General features: G+C 44.4%; 1 protein-coding gene across 1 annotated transcript in view; it reads left to right on the top strand.

Moving 5' to 3' along the window:
• The first annotated feature begins 858 nt into the window (after positions 1–858).
• LARP4B (La ribonucleoprotein 4B) overlaps positions 859–21977 on the top strand; it is a 76977-nt gene continuing 55858 nt past the window's right edge. The window contains exon 1 of the mRNA XM_060248087.1: positions 859–976. The gene's annotated coding sequence lies outside the window, so the exon portion shown is untranslated. The remainder of the gene's footprint in view (positions 977–21977) is intronic.

The raw sequence follows: 21977 nt of genomic DNA, 5'->3' as shown, positions 1-21977 counted from the left end.
TGGTCTACCGGTCTCTTCTCTGAGGGTGCCATTTTCTCCAAGGGACCTAATCTGGAAATTAATTACAATTCCAGGAAAACTCCAGTCCTCCCACCCCGGCTATTCAAAATACATCGGAGGAGATCCTATGGTTCTCTTTCCTCCAAATTCGCTTTTTTTTTCTGTATAGCCAGTCTTGCTACGGAAGCCGAGAAGAGGCGGCCATCATTCGAACGAACTCCGCCGCAAGAGAACGAGCAACGGCTCCGAGGGGCGTGAGCGGACCCCTCCTCCCTCTCTACCCCCGCCCCCTCCCAACCTTCCAGTTCAGGAAAGGCGCTGACGTCACTCGGCCCCGCGCTCCCGACGTCACGCCGCGCACCGCGCGCTGGGCTGGCCTCGCCGCCGGCCAATCAGACGCCGCGCAGGTTGCCGGCCTAGACCAGCCTCTCGCCTGAGCCGAGGCGAAACGGGAAGAGGCGGGAGGGGTGTGCGTTGGTGAGAGAGAGCGCAAAAGGGGGAGGGCAAGATGGCTTCCAGCGAGCAGGCCAGCCTTCGGGTGTAGGCCAATCTCTTCCGCCGGCGGGGGCGGGACTTCCGCCCGGAGCCGGAAGCGGGGCTCGTGGGTCTCCCTGGCGCTCTCTCCCTCTCACAGGCGAGCGAATCCTCGCGGCTGCTGCTGCTGCTTCTTGGCGTCGAGACGTCCCGGGGCCCGGACCCGCCGCCGCTGCCGCCGCCTTCTCCTCTCTCTTCCCGCCTCTCCTCCGCGCCCTCCCCCGCCTGGGCCCCGTCGCCGCAGCTTCCCCCTCCCCGCTCTCACCCCCCCTTCCTGAGACTCGGCAGCGGCGGCGGCGGCGGAGTGAGAGGACGAAGGAGGAGGAGGACGACGAGGGAGAAGGTGGAGGAGGAGTCCCAGCCGTCGCCGAGGATCCCCGGGCCCACCTTCCCGCCCAATCTCGCCCGGCCCGGCGGGGCCTGACTGGCTGTTGGCTGACAGGTGAGCAGCGAGGCCCGGGCCGGAGCCGCCGCCCCTTCCCTTCCTTCCTTCCTCCCTCACCCCCCCCTCCTCCTCCTCCTCCCGCCACCGCCCCGAGCTGCCGCCGCCGCCATCTTCTCCCCCGAGGCCGCGGGCGGGGGCGGGGCTGGCGGCCGCGCTCTTGGCCTGCTTCTGCCGGGAGCTCCGCACTGCGTCGATCCGGCCACGGCCGGGGTGCGGGGCGGTGGGCTGGGGGGCCGAGAGGGCCTGGCCCGAGCTGCGGGGCAGGCGGATCCCCTCCTCACGTGGAGGCCTTCCCGCCCGGAACTGAGGACAGGAGCGGGGGGGGGGGGTCGAGGCCGGCCCAAAAGGGGCCAAAGAAGCAGGGGGGGGGGGTCTCTATGGCCGCAGCGCCTCCGTCCCCGCCCCAACCGGGAAGCCGCGGCTGGCTCGCCCTTGGCTCTCTTTTCATCACCAGCTCGGTCCCTGGGACCCACACGCCCTCTTCGCGAGTTCAGGAGCCGAGTTAAGGAAAGCAAAACCGAGTTTCAACCTCTTTCTGTTAGATCAAGGGTGACCAAACTGCGGCTCGGGAGCCACATGTGGCTCTTTCACACACACTGTGTGGCTCTTACAGCCTCCTCCACCCTGTTGGCTAGTTTGGAGAAGGCATTTCTCTCTTTAAATCACTTCTCCAAGTCAAACTAGCCAGCGGCTTGGAGAATGCATGTAAAGTTTCCTTCCTTCCTTCCGGTTCTCAAACATCTGATGTTTATGTCTTGCTGCTCTCAAACATCTGATGTTTATTTTATGTGGCTCTTAGTTAAGTGAGTTTGGCCACCCCTGCTATAAGTCATAATCATGGAACGTGAGAACAGGGTTTTTATTTTTTAAGTCTGTAACTTGGGTACGAACTGTAAAAAAAAAAGGCAGTTGTTGTTCCAGGTCACTCTTATTTTTGTATGTAAAATGTAGTGCTCTTCACTATATCAAGATCTTACAGCATTCCAGCATTCCCTTACTTGCGCTTGGAGCCAGTTTTAGAGTTTACTGTGTGTCAATTTCAAAAGCAAAAACTAAGCAAAATTGCAAATGGGTGGAAGAGGGTAGGCTATCTGTGTCATACCGGCAGACTGAAAGAAAGGATGTTTGTCGGTTTCGTGCTTGATGATGAATCAAGTCATGTGTTCTCGTGTTTGGTACTCAAGCTAACTTGAATAATTAGTTGAAATGAGAGGGTTTGTGAAGCTCCATGCAATGTGATGCTCTGTACTTACTGGTCCTGCCCATATTTACCACTGTCTGAACAACAGTGCTGCTGCAGACATACCATGTAACTTGTGAAAGGATACAAACCTTTACTCTTGTCACTTTTATAAACTTGCTTTTCTGCACAATTTACTTGACAACTCTTATCGCTTCAGCTTTATCCATAATCAAACTAAGATTGCATTATCAAATCTTACTCATTTTAAAAAACTAAATTGCCAGTTCTTTACTTAGTGTGTTTGAAGCCTTATGTTTTATTCTGTCTCCCTCTCCCCCATCACTAGACAAGTGTCATATTGGCAGGTATTTCTTTGAAGATGTTGGGAGCTGTGGCTTGTGCATGTGCATTTTTTAAAATAGACATGGGACAGTAGCTTGCAGGTGTGAGAGTCTGCACTAAACTGGATGTGGCCAACAGAGAGCATGGTGGTAATTTCTGTGCATTAGTTTTAAATAAAACCTTAGTGGTTAGCTTCCAGTGCCTCTTGTGTACAGCCTCATATTCTTTTTTTCCTTTTCTGGCCAGTGGGGGTCTACACTATAGATGTCAGGATTTCACAATTCAGCATAGAGTCACTAGGCAAGGGAAAAATGAAAAGTTTTTGAGTATTTATGCTGTATGGCAGCGTAAGGTTTGTGTGTCTTTTGTTGGTAGAGTTGGGTAGCTTAAACTAGTTTTGTTGGAAGTTGAGTAGCTTAAACTTTTGGAGTGCTTTCATAGTAGTTAGAAAACAGAATTGGTTTGCTGGTGGTGAAAAAGCCTTCAGTGTTTATGCCCTTTTATTTGGACCCAAATTTAAAATCTGCTTCATAACAGCTGTTGGAGCTCTCTTCAGAGAGCAAGCGGAAGTACATACATAGGTTATTTGGTAATATGTGTTAAGGCTACTGTTTCAGGAGAGGGAAGTGCTATCCTGTCGAGTCAGTGAGGTTTTTGACAGCAACCCTGAGGCAAGGGGGTGGAATTCTGAGTAGTCCAGTGTGCTTCTCTAGTGGTCAGGTTTTTTCCCTTGTCCATCAAAAGACTAAACAAAACTTTGTTTAAAAACTTAGGCAGTTTAAGGAAGGATGAGCCTTCTGGAATTGTCTTGGGACTGCTACTCTGTAACCCTTGTCTGGTCTTTAATTTCCCCCTTAGACTTTTAAGTGGTCCTCAGTTGCTTTCTTGGTACTTGCAAAAAAACTTTTATGAAGGAAAAAAATTGTGTAATGTAAAACTGATTGTCCTCTGTACCTTGATGAACTAACTGTTGGAAGTTGGCTTATATTTCTAGTAATGGATTTATAGTTTTTGCTATTCAGTTCTGGCTAGTATTTCAGTGGGAGACCTCTGTGGGATGCCAGGGTTGAGATACGGAGTCAGACAATGGCAAACTACCTCTGAATGTCTCTTGCCTTGAAAACCCTACAGAGTCGTCATGAACCAGCTATGATTTGATGGCTAAAAAAAAGAATAACTAGATCTTCTCGCTCTTGTTTTTTATGTAATACAGTGTAGTACTAGTTAAACACTGGCATCAGTTTATGATTGGATGGTTGTTTCTGTCAAAATGTTTATTTGAAACTATCATCAACCAAAATTAATATAATTTAGAAGCCAATAACAGTGGATACTTACAAAACACTACGAAGAAGTTACAAACTTTGCCCTGACCTGGAGAGCTCAGGCAAGTTGGATCTCGGAAGCTGAGCAGGGTCGACTGTGCTTAGCACTTAGATGGGAAACTTCCTTGAAATACCTAGTAAAGAGGGACAAGGGCAGGTCTGTTCAGACACCTCTCTGAATATCCTCCAGGCCCACAGTAGGGGTCAGTCACCAGAGGTTGACACGACTTCCAGGAGCAAATACACACACAATGCACAAAATACCGTTCTCCCCCCCCCCCCCAAAGAAGAAAAGTTAAACACTTTTTCAGGTTAATTCTTCCCATTGTTTACACTCACCTGGCAATTTATTGTATTGTGGCCTGTGTTGTTTAAGGAACTCTACTATGTAGGGCACTTTGGTTTGTCTCATTATAGAGTTGTGAGCCTCCAGGTGGGGTCTGGTGAGCGCTCATTTTTACAACTGATCTCCAGCTGACAGACATCAGTTCCCCTGGAGAAAATGGCTGCTTTGAAGGGTAGACTCTATGGCATTGTACCATGCTCTAGCCTCTCCCCTCCTCAACCCCCCACACTCTCCTAGGTCTGCCTCCAATCTCCAGGTATTTTCCAGCCCAGGCCTGGCAACCCTACTCATTAATATCTACCTACAGTTGCAAATCTGTGGGTTGAAATACTTGTTTCATCCCTGTGGTTTCTTTTGCAGTCCTAAATACTTTGCTACATTCTTGCCAATTTCAGTGGTGCTTGAAGTGAGAGGTATATTAATGCTAACTGATTCATCCATACCTGTGTTTTCTCTTTTTGGCTCAGCAACCAGCATTTCAAGGAAACCTAAAATGTTGGGATGGTATTATGAGTGTAATTTTTATTGCCTTGAGAGAGAGAGTGAAATCTTTGTTTTATCCATGTTGTATAATGTGGACTATGTAATCTAGGAAAACTAATTAGTCCTATTTCAGGCATTAATAACTTCAGTTATCTTTTGTTGTTGATGTCTTGTTTAATCAGAAGAGCACAGAGTAAGGTTGTACTTGGGTTTTCAAATGAGGTTTAAGGCAGAACATTAAAACGATATGAGTGTGTTAATGAGAGCAAGCAGCATACAGAAGATAGAGCCTTGGGCTCAGGTTTGAGACACCTGTTTTTGTGACCTGGCACGACTTTGGGCATACTTTGTGGCTTTGCTCAAGGCCACCTAGGCATCTAATTTCTCAATATGAAGTCGGTCAAAGATTGTAAAGTATGCAGTACTTACAACTTTTCATAGTAACTACTAGTAGTAACATAAAATGCCTTCTTGCATTTGGTGCTTGCTTTTCCAACGTCTCAGTTGACTCCCAGCCTTGCTGCAAATGGCCATGTGGTATCCTAGCATTATATGGTAATACCTTTTGTTAAGTGTGGTGGGGAAGCTGAGGTTATTTCTTCATGTGGAATAGAAACTAAAACTATTAATACATGCTAACCAGCTTGACACATCTATTGCATTTGCACTAGTGCTTCCGTGAAAATCTCTAGTGCCTTTTAAAAAAATTGATTTAAGATGTGGTTTTCTATGCAGTGTTGTCAAGAATTAATTTTTGTGAGGCATTACCAAAGAGACATGTCTAGAGGCATCTATTTCTTGGGCTGTTCTTCGTGGTTAAGCTGAAAGTGGCCTACTGCTCATTCAGCTTTTTTTCTCAACAAAATATAGACAAATAGGCTCGAGACTGAAGATTTCTTTTTTTGCTTGTGTTTGAAGTCTTGGTGTTCAGCTTAAATCTTGTGACAGGACAGAGTACTAGCTTATGTATATTGAGTGGAACTGTTGTGGAGGTACTGTAAGCCAATTTGTTAAAAGTTGCCATTGAACTTGGATTCAGAAGCTCAATGAGCAAATGGTTTAAGTCTTAACACAGCATGTCAGCGAATAGCCAACTCCAGTGCTGCTGCACTATTAATTGCTTTTAGTGCAAAACTAGCAAATGAGAGATCTCTTTGCTTGATTCCACCCCCCCACCCCCCACGTCTCATCTTGGTATGGTTGGATGATTACTCAGGAAACTTCTGTACCTAGGAGGGCAATTTCTACTGTTGGGCCTTTTCTGTATAGTTACATTAAAGGGGAGTTGAATAGCAACTCTTAATAGCCCAGGAGCTGTGCTGACTAAGGCATCTCAGGGTATTGTTTGTTTCAAGCTCCATAAAAGAGACCAAATACTGCAATAAACAGATGGAATAAAGGGAAACTGGTGGTGTTTCAGTGGGAACTTAAAAAGGCAAAGTCTGTAGAAAAGCCAAGTGATGTCTTCAGCCCCGCCCCCCCAAGTCTGGTGAAATACATTGTGAATTCAACGACCAGACCTGAATAAATAACATTATATGAATTTAAAATGTTGGCTATGATCCAGAAGACTGAGGCTTATGCAAGCAGATTGTCCCAACACAGTGGAATTTTTGACTTTGAACAGCTGACACCCCCCCCCCCCTTTTGCTATTCTGATAATGTATTTGGAAACTTCATTCAGTTTCAGAAGAAGTTTGCTGCACAGCATGAAAGGCCTGAGGTTTGAGGGAAAGCAAACCTAAAGCTCCCATGGATTTGTGAAAATAGCTTGTAGGATCTTTGATAGTAGTTTTGTTGTGTATACATGCAAGTATTAGGTCATAATACGAAGACTACTTAATGCTTGCAGCTGCCTTGGCATTCCTAGGTGGAACTCGGAAACACTAAATGGGAAAGGAGAGCCGGTGATCTCCTGGTCTATAAAACACTTCCAGGCTGGCTAAGTCCCAATGACGTCTGCGAGTCTAAAATGACAGGCAAGCTGTGGTATTTCAGAAAGTATGCTGACATTCCTCTTCATTATGTGAGACATGTATACGAAGCAAGAAAAGTCATTAAGAGTAGTGAGGTAATAAGCCAGAAATACTTGATGGAGGAAGTTGACTGGAAGCATCAGGAATGTGGACTTGAGAGGACCTAGGTGTTGCCCTAATGAAAACTTTGTTTAGCTCTTCACAGAATGAGCAAGTCACATGAGTGACACATGGAAGTAATAAATGTTTCCCAAGCTGAGGTATTTCTGGAAGAAGCTTCTCACCACTTGTAACAGCTTGCATGCTAAATTTTAAATATCATTTCTACTCTACCAGCTGTTCTTTACTACCCTTATTCTAGGTAGATGAATATAAGGTAGCAGCTTTGCCTTGCCATTATGTGCCTTAATACCTTAATTCAAACATTGGCTCCAGTGTGTAACTTGGTATATGTGAATTTACGGGAAGCTTGTTACTCATGTTTTAAAGAAAACCCAAACTGGCAGTTTTCCAGGAATAGTTGTCCAGGATATGGTCCTTGTAGTGCTGTCTTAAATAACTTTGCCTGTTTTAACCCAGTAGGTATTCCCATGCTGCTGGAAGTTTATGGACAATATTTTAGAAATAGTAGTTATCCCTTTGTTTTGTTTTAAAAAACTGTTTAAAACTCAAGTTGTATAGTTTAGGTTTGGGTACCTCAGACTGAAGTGGATAACACTGAAGAAATTATCTTTTATCTTTGCTGGTAACATCATACACAGATCTGAGCATAAGTACTCCGTCTGACTTTGGTTTGCTCTGATGTTCAGTAATCATCAACCCTTGGGGCCAAAAAGTTGGTACGAGACATTCACTTCAGCATCATGGTGCTATTGCAGGATGCTGCATGGCTAAGTGTGCCTTCTGGTTTCTACACCTTGTGCTTTAAACTCTGTACAAAGAAATGCTGAGAACAAGCTATACCAAAAAATGGAAGCATGCCATATAGATACTAATATAAGTCATGTTTTCTGAGGCTTATGCTTGTCTTTGTGTGGGCTACTTGTACTTCAGATGTCTGCAGCTTTTGTGAAGCATATAATTCTGAGTCGGGCAGCTGTGAAACATTTCTGTGGCCCATGATTTTTGCAGTTGCTGCTCTGCAGCTTCCTTTTTGTAGTTTTCTTTCCAAATAGTGCAGTGAAGCAATACTCTAAGGTAGTCTAGAGTGAATTCCAGGGACCAGTACTTACGCCATGTGTAACGAGTGACAGCTATTTAATTGTTAGCAACGCTTTTTAAAGCCTGACTCTGACTGCTTATGTGTTGAGTTTCTAGCTCTCTGAATAAACGCCTACCTGGAAAACACTGATGAAATATTCTGATGAATCATTCTTGAGTCCTCTCTCTCTCTCCCCCCCCCCTCCAGCACTAATTCTAGGAATTCCAGATTTTTAATGACTAGCTGACGTTTAATTCAAAGGATTTATTGCTTTGTAAGCCAAATGTTGTCAATCTTGTGCTCCATATAACCCGTATTTAATTTTAGTAAAATTAATATATAAAGAACAGGGTAAGAAAATACACAGGTTGCAGAGCTTCTCAGGTGCTACTTAGTTTGAGGTCCAAAAATGTGAGTAGGAGCAGCTTGTTGTCAGGTAGGCAATTCCTGGTAAATAAGAGATAGCATCTTTCCATAAAGGGTGGTAGTAGCATGGGGGTGTAGCCGCTTGGCCATGAACATTTAGCCATGCACAATCCAGGTTTCTCAGTCTCACTAAACTTAACAGGATTTCTCTGAAATGAAAGCCGATGCTGGTTTTGTACTTGGAAGGGGAATTAATTTTCTTGTAGAGGTGCCCCTGCACAGTTACTCTTGCTATTTCCTTCTTGGGAATAATTTTTAGGTAAATTTTAGTACAACGGTTTAAAGTTTGATGCACAAGCATGATTCCCCCCCCCCATAGAATAATATGACTTCAGTTTTTGAAAAAGCACACTGTAAGCGAACCTACAGTTCAGTGCTTAGTAACTTAAAACTAACATTTAGCAAGTGGCAGCTCACCGCTCTGCATACATAACCATTTGGGTGGGCAGTCTTTATCAACTTTTCACAGGGCAGTGAGAATTCTGCTGCACAGGGGTGGAAGGTAATAGTTCACTGATCGCTTATTACCTTGTTCCTGTTGAGGACTTTTCTTTTTTCAGGAGAGTTGTGGCAAAATGAACTGTGCAGTCTCTTTGTATTGCCTTGCAGCACATGTACACTGTTCCTTAACTTGAAAAAAGAATTCCTTGTGCCGTATCCTCTTTTCAAACCTCATTAAGGCTGGAATATTGAAGGTTCCCATGGCTGAGTCAAACTTCTTCCTCTGCTGTGGCACAAAGTCACTGTACGTCTCCCATCATGGCCATCCAAGGAAACCTTAATTTGGCATATGTCTAGAAAAAAATTCAAAGTATACCGTTGTATTTTTAAATATCCTTTAAAATTCCTGTACTGTGAACGCATGCAATTTAACTTCCTGTTTTGCGCCAGGTTCTTATGAAATACTGGTTGCATAGTGTTCTCAAGTGTTCAGAGTTCTCTACATGCATTATAATGTGATAAGCAGAAATGAGAAGCAGCATTGCTCCACACTGAATGTCTGGATGAATTACTAGAAAATTTTCTGAATGCCTAGCAAAATTATAGAGACATAAGGGACATTCAGACGCTGTCTTGTTCCATGCCACTCACAGTGTGTAGGAAAGATCCAAGTGTGCAGCTGTGTTGGTCTGAAGCAGTAGAACAAAGTAGGAGTCCAGTAGCATCTTTGAGACCTACGAAGTTTTATTCAGAATGTAAGCTTTTGTGTGCATGCCTGCTTCTTCAGACGAGGGGATAGGATACAGTAGGCTTTAATACATCAGTTTACACTCTTAACTCACCAACTACATTTCAGCCCACTGAACCCTATCCCCTCGTCTGAAGAAGTAGGCATGCACATGAAAGCTTACATTCTGATTAAAACTTTGTTGGTCATAAAGGTGCAGCTTGACTCCTACTTCGTTCTACTGTTCTCTAGGAAAGAGAACAAAAGGATTGCGGCCTGAATCCTTATTGTTTCTCATTGGACATAATAATTGTAAGCCAGGATTGTCAAATGGTTGGGACTTGTAGCAGACACAGAACACCATCTGTATATTCCGGTCCATGATGTGCCTGAATAAACTTGGCTGCCCATGGACCTGTCTCATCACTGGTGACTAGAAATAGCCAATGTATGATCAGCACACGGTGTCAGCCCAGGTCCTCAGAGTTGCAGCCCATGCCTTGGTATGAGTGCAGCTCTTAAACAATTTACTGCTCAGGTTGGTGCTGACTGAATGCTTGTCAGCTATCAAGCCAATTGTAGAAGACCCTTGTTCAGTTTTGGAAAGAGCTCTGCTTAAGTAGCAGCAAGCCTTGGTTCAGAGAGAAAGGAACATACGAGATATGGAAATTTGTCAGAATTCCGAAGTTTTGTCATAAGTAGGCACCAAACAGGGGAGATAAATATTTTGGTCAGTGTGTGAAGGGAACCAGGAATAATAGGCAATGATTTAAGTTTGTTTGAAGCTACATCAAGGCAAAGGTTTAAAGGTATCTCCCAAATAATTCTCATAACTGGGAAAATCCAAAGGAAATCTTAAAGCAGCTGAGCTGTCCAAGATCTGAGAGGGGGGCAGGCGGGAAGTGAAGTGGTTTTTTTTTTTTTAATTCATATTTATAAGGAGGCTACAATATCTGCAAAGAAATTAAGTCCCCTCTTTGTAGCCCCAGGCAGGCCATGGAACAAGGTCTTGTGTAGCTGGCAATCTATAATTTAACTTGTGTGCCATGTTCAGCCAGAGGACTGGGGGCATTGGAGACTTATTAATGGCATGGATGGACATTTTTATTCTGGAACAAAAAGCCTAGGATAAGGCAGCTTAAAGGATAAACTAGAATGCTGCTCCTCATTTTATTTGTTTGACATAATCTTTCTGAAAGGAATGAATATGTTGCAATGCTGTGATATGGTTTGCAGTGGAGTCCTTGAAAGCTTTTGGCTCCCCCCCCCAAACATTTCCCCCTTCTACTCCCTTTCTGAGAACTTCAGCAAACATGGAAGATTAGTTCCTAATGAACAGATTTTTTTCAGAATTGTGGAACATATGTGAAAACGAAAGCAGCCAAGGGAGATCATGCAGACTTATTTGAAGGGCAGGTACTATTCTTTTTCTGTGAGGAGCTGACAGTTGGGGGTGGGATAATATTAAAATAAGGCAATTCACAGGAGCAAATGGCAGTGAAGAATAGGGCTAACAGGCATTTCCTTCCAGTTAATGAGATGATGATCCTTGATCCTTTTGAATGTGCGGTTGGGGCCCGACTATGGTACAGAGACAGCTTGTAGTTGCTGGTGGAAGGTCTCTGTTTCAGCAGACAAGGACATGCTTTCCATCTAATACTGCTTGATTTATCAGCAGCCCTTGACACGGTGGCCATTCGATATTGTTGGTGTTTGGGAAAATGTTGCTGTTATCAAGGAAGGTCCTGGAATGGTTTTATTTTTATCTAATCATTTCTGATTCATCCTCTTGAGAGCTGTGTCATAGCATTCTGCTGGGCTTGGAGTTAACATTTATATGAAAGCTGTTGCTGAGATCACGTGTAACTTTGGAGTTGGGCATTATCCGTATGCCGGTGACACCAGCTCTTTATATACAAGCCTACAGAAGCGACTGTCTTTCTCCCAGGCCAGTCACCGAGGGTAAATAAATGGAAGCTAAATCCAGATGAGAAGGGAGGTTGTGCTGGTTGGAGATGCTGATGCTCTAAAATGTATGGCATTACCTATTCTTGATGGCGTTCAGTTGGCCATATCAGCTTCTGTTAGGAGTTTAAAGGTCCTGTTAGATCCAGCGCTCCTTTTAGAAAATTCAATGCGGCAGGTTAAAGTACTTCTCCCCCCCTACACACACACACACATCTCCAGTTTAATCTTGGATGTTAACTGGTTCCATTTTTAAAAAAAAAAACTCTGCAGTGCTGTCCATGTTGATTCATGTGACAGTAACCTGGAGGCTAAAACTATTGTAGTAACCTATATGTGGGGTTGCCCTTGAAGAACGTCTGATAACTGAATTACTACAGAATGCAGCATCTTGTTGGTTACCTGAAGCTAGATCCTATATAATTATTTTAAGATCACTACATTGTCTTCACGTTTCCAGGTTCTGTTCAGTGCAGTGGTTCCTTTCTGTTTCAGTGCCTCTCCTTAAAAAACCCACCAAGTTTCAAAAAGATTGGACCATGGGGGCCAGTTCTATGAGCCCCAAAAGAAGGTGCCCCATCCTTTATTATTTTCAATGGAGGGAAGGCATTTAAAAAGTGTGCCCATAGAACTTGTGTACTTCATGGCCCCTAGAACTTGTGTACTTTAGGATTGTCTCTTCCAGTAAGTGGCCACTACTTTCCTCACCAGAGTGAAACAAAAAGCAACCAACCCCCCCCCCCCCCCCCCGCGTCATGATCGCATTTGCACTTTACATATTACTTGGAAGTAGATTCCATTGATATATTCAGGGTTGTAGCCTGAAGTTTCATTTCTTGAATTCAGCAACTGGAATATCAGGCTTGGCTTTACATGCTCATTGCGAGCTGTGAAAAGAAACTGCACGCTAGGCAGAATGGAGGGGATAGGTGGGGAGGGCAAAAGGAGGATCTCAATTATGGAATCCCAGTTGAGCTATATTGTTAAGTGGGTTGCAGAGCATTTTCTGTTTTGTTCAAGGTGGACTGATTGAAGGTGGTTTAAATGAGCATTTTAAAATTACAATTTAAATCATCAAGGGGGACAAGGGCCTATTAAATTTGTTTCCCACGCAGATACTTCATAAATAAAAATGTTTGCTAATTTACTGCTTTGACATATTGATATGCCTGAATAGCTTTCATGCAGGTTCTGTAAGTTGACTGTCACTTGCTTAAGCATTTAATTTTATCATTTTAGAATTTGACATGATATAATACATGGTTGTTTTTTTTTAAGATAGGATACCTATCATGAAGCTGTTTGCTGGTTTTTGTAACAGCTCCTGGTTGGAATCACTGCTGGAAAGTGCTTTTCCTTTCCTGTGTTCCTTTCTGTTTCAGCTTGTACCCTTTCCTTTGTTTTAGTCCTTCCATCCCCTCTAGCACCCCACAAAACTAAATAATAGCAATCAGACACAAGGGGTGGCTAGTGGTAGGTACTGCTCATAGTATTGTTTTCCATAAGGGGCTGTTTGGCAGGTAGAAATGAATGTTTATAATTAGAATCCTGAGCCAATTGCAGAAATTACATCATTCCTATGTATAACAGGAGTAAAATGTCATCCAAATGGATTAGTGGGTGACACCTGAATAGACAGCTTTAAAGGGGGATTAGATGGATTCATGGAGGATAGGTTTGTCAGTGGCTACTAGCAAGGGTGACTAAAGGAAACCCTTCAATCAGAGGCAGTAAACCTCTGAATCCCAGTGCCAGGAGGCAACATCAGGGGAAGCCTCAGCCTCTGTTGATGGCCCTCCAGAGGAACTGGTTGACCACTGTATGAGACAGGATTTTGGACTAGATGGACCACTGGTCTGATCCAGCAGTCCATTTAAGTGCATGAGCTATTGTGCAGCATTGACTGAAGCTTCTTCTTGTAGTATTTTTTTCCTTTAAAAAGAAAAAAGCTTTTCATAAGAAGGTATGGAATTCATTTATGAGATCACAGGTTAGAATCGAGAAGCTTTCTGCTCACAGGCCTGGCCTTTTCCACATTGTCTCCTTTTCACAGCCCCCCATGACTGCAGTAAGCTCTCTGAAAGTTGGAACACTTGTCAACTAAATACATTGCTGTGCATGCAGTGTGTTGGGAGGGTGGGCGGGTTGCAGTAACAAGGGAGAGTTGTGTGAAATTTCCTGCCTGCCTCTTCCATGATCAGGAAGCTCATGTCTCATCCCTATAAATTTACATTAAGTTTCATTTTAAACTGTTATTTTGAAGGACATTATAGCTGAAACGTAAATAAAAATTTCTATTTAATTTAAAATAAAAATAGTTTTTAATAACATTTTAAACAAAGACAGTGGTAAGTGGAGTCAAAATTTATAATAGATTTCTATTATAATCCTTGCTGTATAAGACACTGGCAATCGCTTACATCCTCAACCCAATCACTTACATCCTAAACGCAACGTGTGTATCCTCTTCTTGTTTAGCAGAGGAAGTATAATGTAAAAGAATAACCCCTCACCAAAGTGTAGGGAGCATAGCAATTGCACCAACATCTGCCAGTTGTGGCAGAGTGTACAGATGACTTTCTTATGGCTGGCACACAGGCAAGTGCATCCTGATATAGCCACACCCTCTGACATCAGTCATGTACAGAACACCAGTAAGCAAGGAAACAGAAGCAACATAGCATGCCTCCATTGTGAAGAGGACTGTAGCATAACCTGTAGGTGCCCAGAAACAAACCAGTGCTGAGGAGTTCCATGTCTGTGAATTGGAGCCCCTTTTTGGAATGATATTTGCTTCTGGCGGGCATAGAGAAAGTAAAGAAAATATGACCATACTGGCCTGTACATACCAGCTCCACCATTCATATGCTTCTGCATTTCACTTGGCAGAGAGTGCCTTTGTAAAATGCCCAGTCTCTCCCTTGCTTGAGGGTTCAGCTCTCAGAGGTGGCATGAGGAGAGATGTAAAATTCCCAGAAACTTTTGAAACCATTGAGGGGGGAAGGATTTTGTTCTGGGAAAGTTAGAATATGTATAATACTTCGCTGTCAAATCTGAACTTTCGCTGATTGAACATCAGATGAATAATTTATAATGCAGTCAGATTGTAAGAGTATACTATCTGGCATGTTTATGAAATTTAAAAGTATAAATGTCTTCATTTTCTAGAAGAAAAACTGCAAAAATACCCAGTATTTGAGAAATAATTGCAAACTGCTGCACCCTACCATAGCACGTATTTCCTTAGTTTTTGCCATCAGAGAAGGAAAACTAAAAGTTGATGGAGAAGACAAATTCTTTACCGAACAAAGGAAAGTATATTATTTGAACAGAAACTCTGTCTGAGTCACAAAAGGTAGGGTTGCCTGCATTTTTGAATATTAAGCTGAAAACACTTTTAAAAATATTAAATACTGTTTATCTGTAAGTATAAGGGCTTTTTTCAGCATTCCCCCAAATTTCCCAGTTTTCCATTTTATGACTCTAGAATAGTGAAAACCTTCCTTAAGAAGCATTTTATTTGTTCTAATGACAGTGTTTCATAAGAATTTATGAAACAGCATTCCCTTGAGTTTCTCAATTTTTCCCATTGGAAAAATGTGGGGGCTTTTTATCAGAATGTTTCCTTTGGAGGAGAACCTCGGATCTCTAGAGCAGTGGTCCCCAACCTTTTTGGCACCAGGGACCGGCAGGGTGGGGGAAATGCAGGGTGGGGGGCCTGAATCTGGCCTCCCCCCACCCGTGCCGTGCAGCCTGGCCGCCCCCTCCTCCTCCTCCCACGTTGCCTCCTCCTCCCTCCGTGTTTATTATGTTAAGCCAGGGGAAGCGTCTTCCAGGCTCTTTAAAAGCTCACCTCCCCCACCCCACCCCACCCCCCCCCCCCGTGGCAGCAGCGGTGAGCGATCTGCTAAACAAGCAGCGCTGCCTTTGCCTCCGGAGGCAACGGCAGCGTGGCTTGTTCAGCGGTCACTCACCGCTGCTGCCGGTTTCCCCCACGAATCAGCTGCTGCTGCGGGGAAGGGAGGTGAGCTTTTAAAGAGCCAGGAAGGCGCTTTCCCTGGTTTAACCTAATAAACACAGAGGGAGGAGGAGGCGGCACGGGGTGGGAGCGGGAGGCTGTGGGGCACCGCAGAGGGGTGAGCAGCTTGGCTGGTGGCCCAGTTGCTGATGGGCCACAGACCGGTCCCGGTCCAGGGCCCAGTGGTTGGGGAACCCTGCTCTAGGGGAAGGGGTGAAGGGCACCAGCTTGCTGCTGGTCAAGGAAAATGGAAGTACTTTGGGAAGCAATAAGGGAATACACAACCACACATTTACAGGAGGGCTTTCTTGTTATAGCTAACCGCAGAAAGACACCCATCTAGAAAAACTGGCCATGGATTTAAAGGTGCAGCTGAGATTTTGCACCATGGAGCACAATAATGGTTTGTATTGCTATTGCTGTTTGGCAACCCCATACAACAGTCTAATTAGTCAGCAAGCCATTCTGCAGGCAAGGAGTTCACTGCCGTCGTCTGTTTCCATTCATTGCAGCAGTCCTTATACTCATTCCTTCCCTACACCATCAGCATCATTAAGGCCATATCTCTTGTGCACAGTTGGACGGAGTGGAGTCCACTCCAAATCATGCAGATGATGCTCTTGTGGCTTCCCTGACCTCCCTTTCCCCTTGCTGGGCTCCCACATGGCCTCTTAGGGAACAGAGGCTTGGATTCTCCCTAGAAAATTCCATATGCTCAAGGAGGGGATCCCCAGGAGTAGTGAGAGGGCAGTGATTTTTTTTCACTCCCCCCCTCCCAAGCACATATGAGGAGATTCTGGGTGGAATCCAAGCCCTGGAGTAGCCACTGAGATGATACTTGCCCATCCCTTAAAGGTGTAGGGCTTATTCATCAACCTAAAATATTTGGAGATGGGACAGCACCATTACAGTAATTCCAAACAAAATGTATTAAACTCTTTAAAAACAAAATAGTGTTTCTGTTAGTTTTTCTTGAGAACTATGTATTTTCAAAAAAAAATCATTGCATCAGTTGCAGAGATAAGCGGGACTGGCTAGATGGACCATTAGGCACACAAAGCTTAGTGGTGGTCCATATTTGGTTATGTCATATTTGCTGAGCTGCCAAACGTTATAGAATAAAATAAGATTATTCCTAATAAATAGTTCCTACGTGGCAGTAAATTCCTGTTCCAACAGAAAAGTAAATTCCAGTTTTTTTAAAAAAAAATCCTAAATTGTAAGCAAAATATAACTGAAACAGCTAAAATCACATGAACTTCAAATATGCCCCATTTAAAAACTTTCAGTAAGGGAAGCCTGTAGGGGAAACTTTTGTGGGCCAATTAGTAGTCTGTGCTGTTCTCAGGAAGAAATGCCATTTTTATGCTTGTTTTGTGTAGGAGTTTAAACAGGGAAATGAGTGAGCTCCTGCGCTGGTGGTAAGCTCCAGTCACCTTAAACTGGAAAATGCATCTTGTATACAAGGATTCCACTGTGCTGGCAGCACACACTGCTCCTTGGGTGGGGAGGTGTTGCCAATTAACTACAGCCTCTTGCGTCTGAGCGAAAGCCAGTCTAAAGGATCTCCTGACTCACTGGAACCAGTTATGGGAGACGTGTGCAGGTAGGGGGAATCATCCTATGAGCACAGGTGTGTTCTGCTCACGCAATTCAGTCTTGAAGCCAAGCTGGCAGGGTCTGGAACAACAGCCAGGGAACTGTCAGAAGAACATTTTAATGGAATTAGACTGTAGTTCCTCATGATCTTTGCCTGCTTATTCCTGATCTGCAGCATTTTCCCCCTTTGTGGGAAAAGGTGGGATTTTAAATGTTAATAAAGTCAACAAAATGGCATTCTGTTGAGGAGTAAAAAGCTTGAATAAGCATATTTCTGTGTTCACATCATCCTCATATTTTCTCAAGGCATCACCTAGGAGGAAATGTGGTGGTGTCTGTTCAATGAACAGCTCCCCTACAGGGGATCTAGCCTACCTGGAAGAGCACAAGCACATCTGCTTCAGATGGTCCTCCTCCACTGCATCTGTTCTAAGATGACGGCAATTTCTTGTTCTTCGATTGGAAGAGGGAGGTAACAGCCCAGGCTTTGTTGCAGAGCAGGTTTGGGAGGAAGCTGAGCGGTATGTAAAACTACAGTCCCTGCTCCAAGTATTGTAGAAAGAGCAGACGTTTATGTCGTTTCGCTCAAGAATCATGTTCCTGGTTATCCTGCTGGTGCTCCTCGAATGTAGCCACAGCTTCCGTTTTACAGTTACCAAGATGGTTGCTGGGTCACAGTTCTCTGAAGCATTGATGGTTGCTGTCTTCTGCCCCCCCCCCCCCCAGCAGATGTTAATGATATAAGCTCATTTGGGAATTTCTAGTTGACCAGACCCATACTGAAACCACCGCCAGTGCCGGAGTGCAAGTTATGGTGTCTTCCCATGTTGCCCCACAACAGAAACTTGCTGCTAATGACGGTTGAATAAAACTGATGAGTCATCAGCCTGTGCTTTCCAAAAGTGGGTGATGATTTATATCAGAGCACTGCGATTTTATGGTCAACTGAACCTGTGTCTACCATTTGAAATGATACTTTACTCAAGCAGAACAGACTCAAAGCTTCTTACGACCCTCCCTGACCCCAAAGGCTCACTTTATGATATATCCAGCTTCTTGCCTCAGATGATCCTAGGGTTTCTGTGGGGGAGACCGCTGTTGCATTAAAGCAGTAGCACTTGTTGCTGAATCTACAACTTGCGCTCCTGTGACATAAATACGCTTCTTGGGGGAGGGGGAACTGAAAGAAAGCCTCTTTCAAAAAAAGAACTGCCGTCGAAGTTGATTTGGCTTAAGCTAAACACAAGAATAGATTTGGCATTCTTGCTTCACCCTGGCCTTTGGTTGCTGGAGCGAAAAGACTCTGTTCCAAGAGGATTCAGCCAAAGAAAGGCACTCTGGGAAAGCTAGTCCAAGCTCTGTTCTCTTAAACTGTATAAGGAATGCCAAATGAACACTGCATGGGATTGCACTGCAAGTCATGTACCAGTCTCTGGGCAGGGAAAGTGCCTTATTATTTTTTTACCTCATATTTAGAAAATACCGCTTCATTCATGTTTGCTGAGACCAGTGTCAAAGGGAACCTTATTAGACAGCAATTGTACCTGTGCCGCAGCCATAGGGCAGAACGGCTTTATGCTGTACTTCCAGGCAAGCCGAAATGTTGTAACATGCCGTAGTTCCTGTGCCCTGTGCATAATGGTATTGCTAAACTTACGTAATGCAACTTTAGAAATAAGAATGAAGTTCAGTTTTGTCATTGTTGAGGTTTATGGAAACGGTTCTAAATCCTCTGCTGCAATTCCTGCTGCAATAGTTCAGGGTTGTGATATTTAAATGCAGAGGTGTGTTTAGACCAACAGGCTTCAGCCCCCCCCCCCCCCCCCCCCCGGATACTTCTGTCTTTACATATTCCACTTTGGCTTTAAATATTTCCATTTAAACTTTTTAAAAACAAAACTTAAAGCCAGTGGTTTGGACCCTGCTGGCTTTTTCCGTGGTGCAAGAGTGGGGCTACTCCCTTACAGATCACTCTGACCACCAGGGCTTTTTTTTGAGCAGGAACGCAGTTCCGACTGACTTTTGGTGTAAGGGGGTATAGCCTAATATGCAAATATGTTCTACTGGGCTTTTTCTACAGAAATGTTCTGTGTGGAACAATGGTGACATCAGGGGGTGTGGCCTGATAGGCAAATGAGTCCCTGCTGGGCTTTTTCTAAAAAAAAAAAAAAAGCCCTGCTAACCACTATAGTCCTCTTCCAAGGCCCTGTTTTGGATGCCCCGCCTTCTGAGATTAGGTAGGTGGCCTGAGAGAGGGCCTTTTTTTTCTATGGTGCCAAAACTATGGAACTCTTTCCCCAGGGATATTCATCTGCATTTAAAGTTCTGCGTTTAGGTAGGAAAAATCCAGTGCATGGTTATAGCATGGGGGAGACTTGTCTTAGCAGTAGTATGTGCAAAAAGGATCTAGGGGTCTTAGTGGAACATACGCTGAACATGAGTCAACAGTGTGATGCGGTGGCTAAAAAGGCAAATGCAATTTTGGGCTGTATCAACAGAAGTATAGTGTCCAGATCACGTGATGTGATGGTATCGCTTTACTCTGCTCTGGTAAGACCTCACCTGGAGTATTGTGTTCAGTTTTGGGCACCACATTTAAAGAAGGATATAGACAAGCTGGAATGGGTCCAGAGGAGGGCGACCAAGATGGTGAAGGGCCTGGAGACCAAATCCTATGAGGAAAGGTTGAAGGAGCTGGGCATGTTTAGCCTGGAGAGGAGGCAGCTGAGAGGTGATATGATCACCATATTCAAGTACTTGAAGGACTGTCATATAGAGGATGGTGTGGAATTGTTTTCTGTGGCCCTGGAAGGTAGGACTAGAACCAATGGGTCGAAATTAAATCAAAAGAGTTTCCGGCTCAACGTTAGGAAGAACTTCCTGGCCATTAAAGCGATTCCTCAGTGGAACAGGCTTCCTCGGCAGGTGGTGGGCTCTCCTTCCTTGGAGGTTTTTAAACAGACTGGATGGCCATTTGACAGCAATGAAGATCCTGTGAATTTAGGGGGAGACGTTTGTGAGTTTCCTGCATTGTGCAGGGGTTGGACTAGATGACCCTAGAGGTCCCTTCCAATTCTATGATCTGTCTTCCTGCCCTCCGTATGTATTGTTGTTTTTTTGTGTGCGTGTTAGCTTTGGTTTTAACTCTTTTAATGACATGTTTCTGTTTGGTTTTCATGGTTTATGTATGTTTTTAATCCGTTAGCCATCTTGGTGGCTTTGATGAGAGCTGAAAGGCGGGGGACAAATGTGTAAATAAGAGGTCCCCTTTGCCCTCCCCCCCGCTGTGGTGGCAGTTGTATCACCCATGGGACAGAGCTGCAGTGAGGAAGGGAACTGGGCGAGATCACCCATCCTCTTGCAGCGCGTAAAAGGTACTCAATTCTGACCCAGTAATCTGAACACATAGTAACAAGACTAAACACATCCCTTACTGACAGCTTCTTCCTACCATTGTTTCCTTTGAGCACGCTTGCTGGTGACAGACCAACATGTGCACCTTGAGGGGATGCTGGTGGACAAGGACCTTTGGTGCGCCCTAGGCATATGCTGCCTTCTCTGCTATCAGATCCTAGGAGAACTAAAGTGCTGGGTGGAATGACTGAGAGCTTTGCATAAGCCGTAGCAAGAATATTTATGAAGCACTGGTTCCGATTGTAATTGTGGCCAGAAGAAGAATATATAGAAACATGAAGTCAACCTAGGATTCATGTTGTCACCCATTTTTTGTGGAAGAAATACAGCTACTTTAAAGTCTACAAGTGCAACCTGATAACGTCACCCATTAGAAAAAAGAGGTTGGCAACTGGACTTTGTGCTGGATACATGAACCATGGAGTGATTACTTCAGGGCACGCCACATGCAAATCTTTGGGACTGTAACTTTAAAAAATTTTCAGAAGGTGTTTGGTTAATGAGTTAGGATATGAATACTGTGCTTAATGTATGAGAAGTATAGTGTTCTATGAATTTAATAGAATCTGGTTTTGGAAAAGTTACAGGTGGTCTTTAAGACTTGTTCAAGGTTGTTAAATCAGATCCCAGCCAGGCGTGATGAGAGGTAGGACTTGTGTTGTGTTGTGGATGGGCATATGGCCGTTCTATCCATGTCCTTGCAACTAAGCATGCAACAGCACAGGTGATGGACAAGGAGCCAGCTCAAGCAAATTCAAGAGCCTGCCACGTCAGGCAGTGGAGGGAGGGGACAAATAGGTGGAGGTGGAGGGCAGAAAGCTGTACGTGGAAGCTGGAGTCAACCCAGGGAGGGAGTAGGATTGGTGACAAATCCTCACTATTTTTTTTTATTTTATGAAACAATATACACAGTATGTTGCTTATTGTTTAGATAAGATAATATTCACAATCCCAAGTAAGGTCCTCTTTTATAACCTCTTAACTTGATAGGCTTTTGTTTACTGGAGCTGCTGGTTGGAGTCAATCTTTAGGAGTATTTCTGCGCTCTAGTGTCCTTTTTTGCCCCTCTCACATCATGTGACTGCCTCGCCCTCACAGAAAAGTGATCTTGATAAAGAAGCAAAGGGCTTTTGGTGGTTCCTGAACAGCTCATTGTTCTCTAAAAGATGGAAGGTAGAATTTCGTTGTTTCATTGGAAGGCAGTTGAAAGCTCCGAGCCAATTGCAGGCTGTCCCTGGGTGTAAAACAGGAGTAAAAGGGCACCCAGATGAATCAGTGGAGGAGGGCTGTGGTGGAACTCATTGAAGAAGATGAAGAAGAAGAAGATATTGGATTTATATCCCGCCCTCCACTCCGAAGAGTCTCAGAGCGGCTCACAATCTCCTTTACCTTCCTCCCCCACAACAGACACCCTGTGAGGTGGGTGGGGCTGGAGAGGGCTCTCACAGCAGCTGCCCTTTCAAGGACAACTCCTGCGAGAGCCATGGCTGACCCAAGGCCATTCCAGCAGCTGCAAGTGGAGGAGTGGGGAGTCAAACCCAGTTCTCCCAGA

This window comes from Heteronotia binoei, chromosome 10 (assembly GCF_032191835.1).
Source record: "Heteronotia binoei isolate CCM8104 ecotype False Entrance Well chromosome 10, APGP_CSIRO_Hbin_v1, whole genome shotgun sequence".
Lineage (NCBI taxonomy): Eukaryota > Metazoa > Chordata > Lepidosauria > Squamata > Gekkonidae > Heteronotia > Heteronotia binoei.
This window is presented reverse-complemented; position numbering and strand designations above follow the sequence as displayed.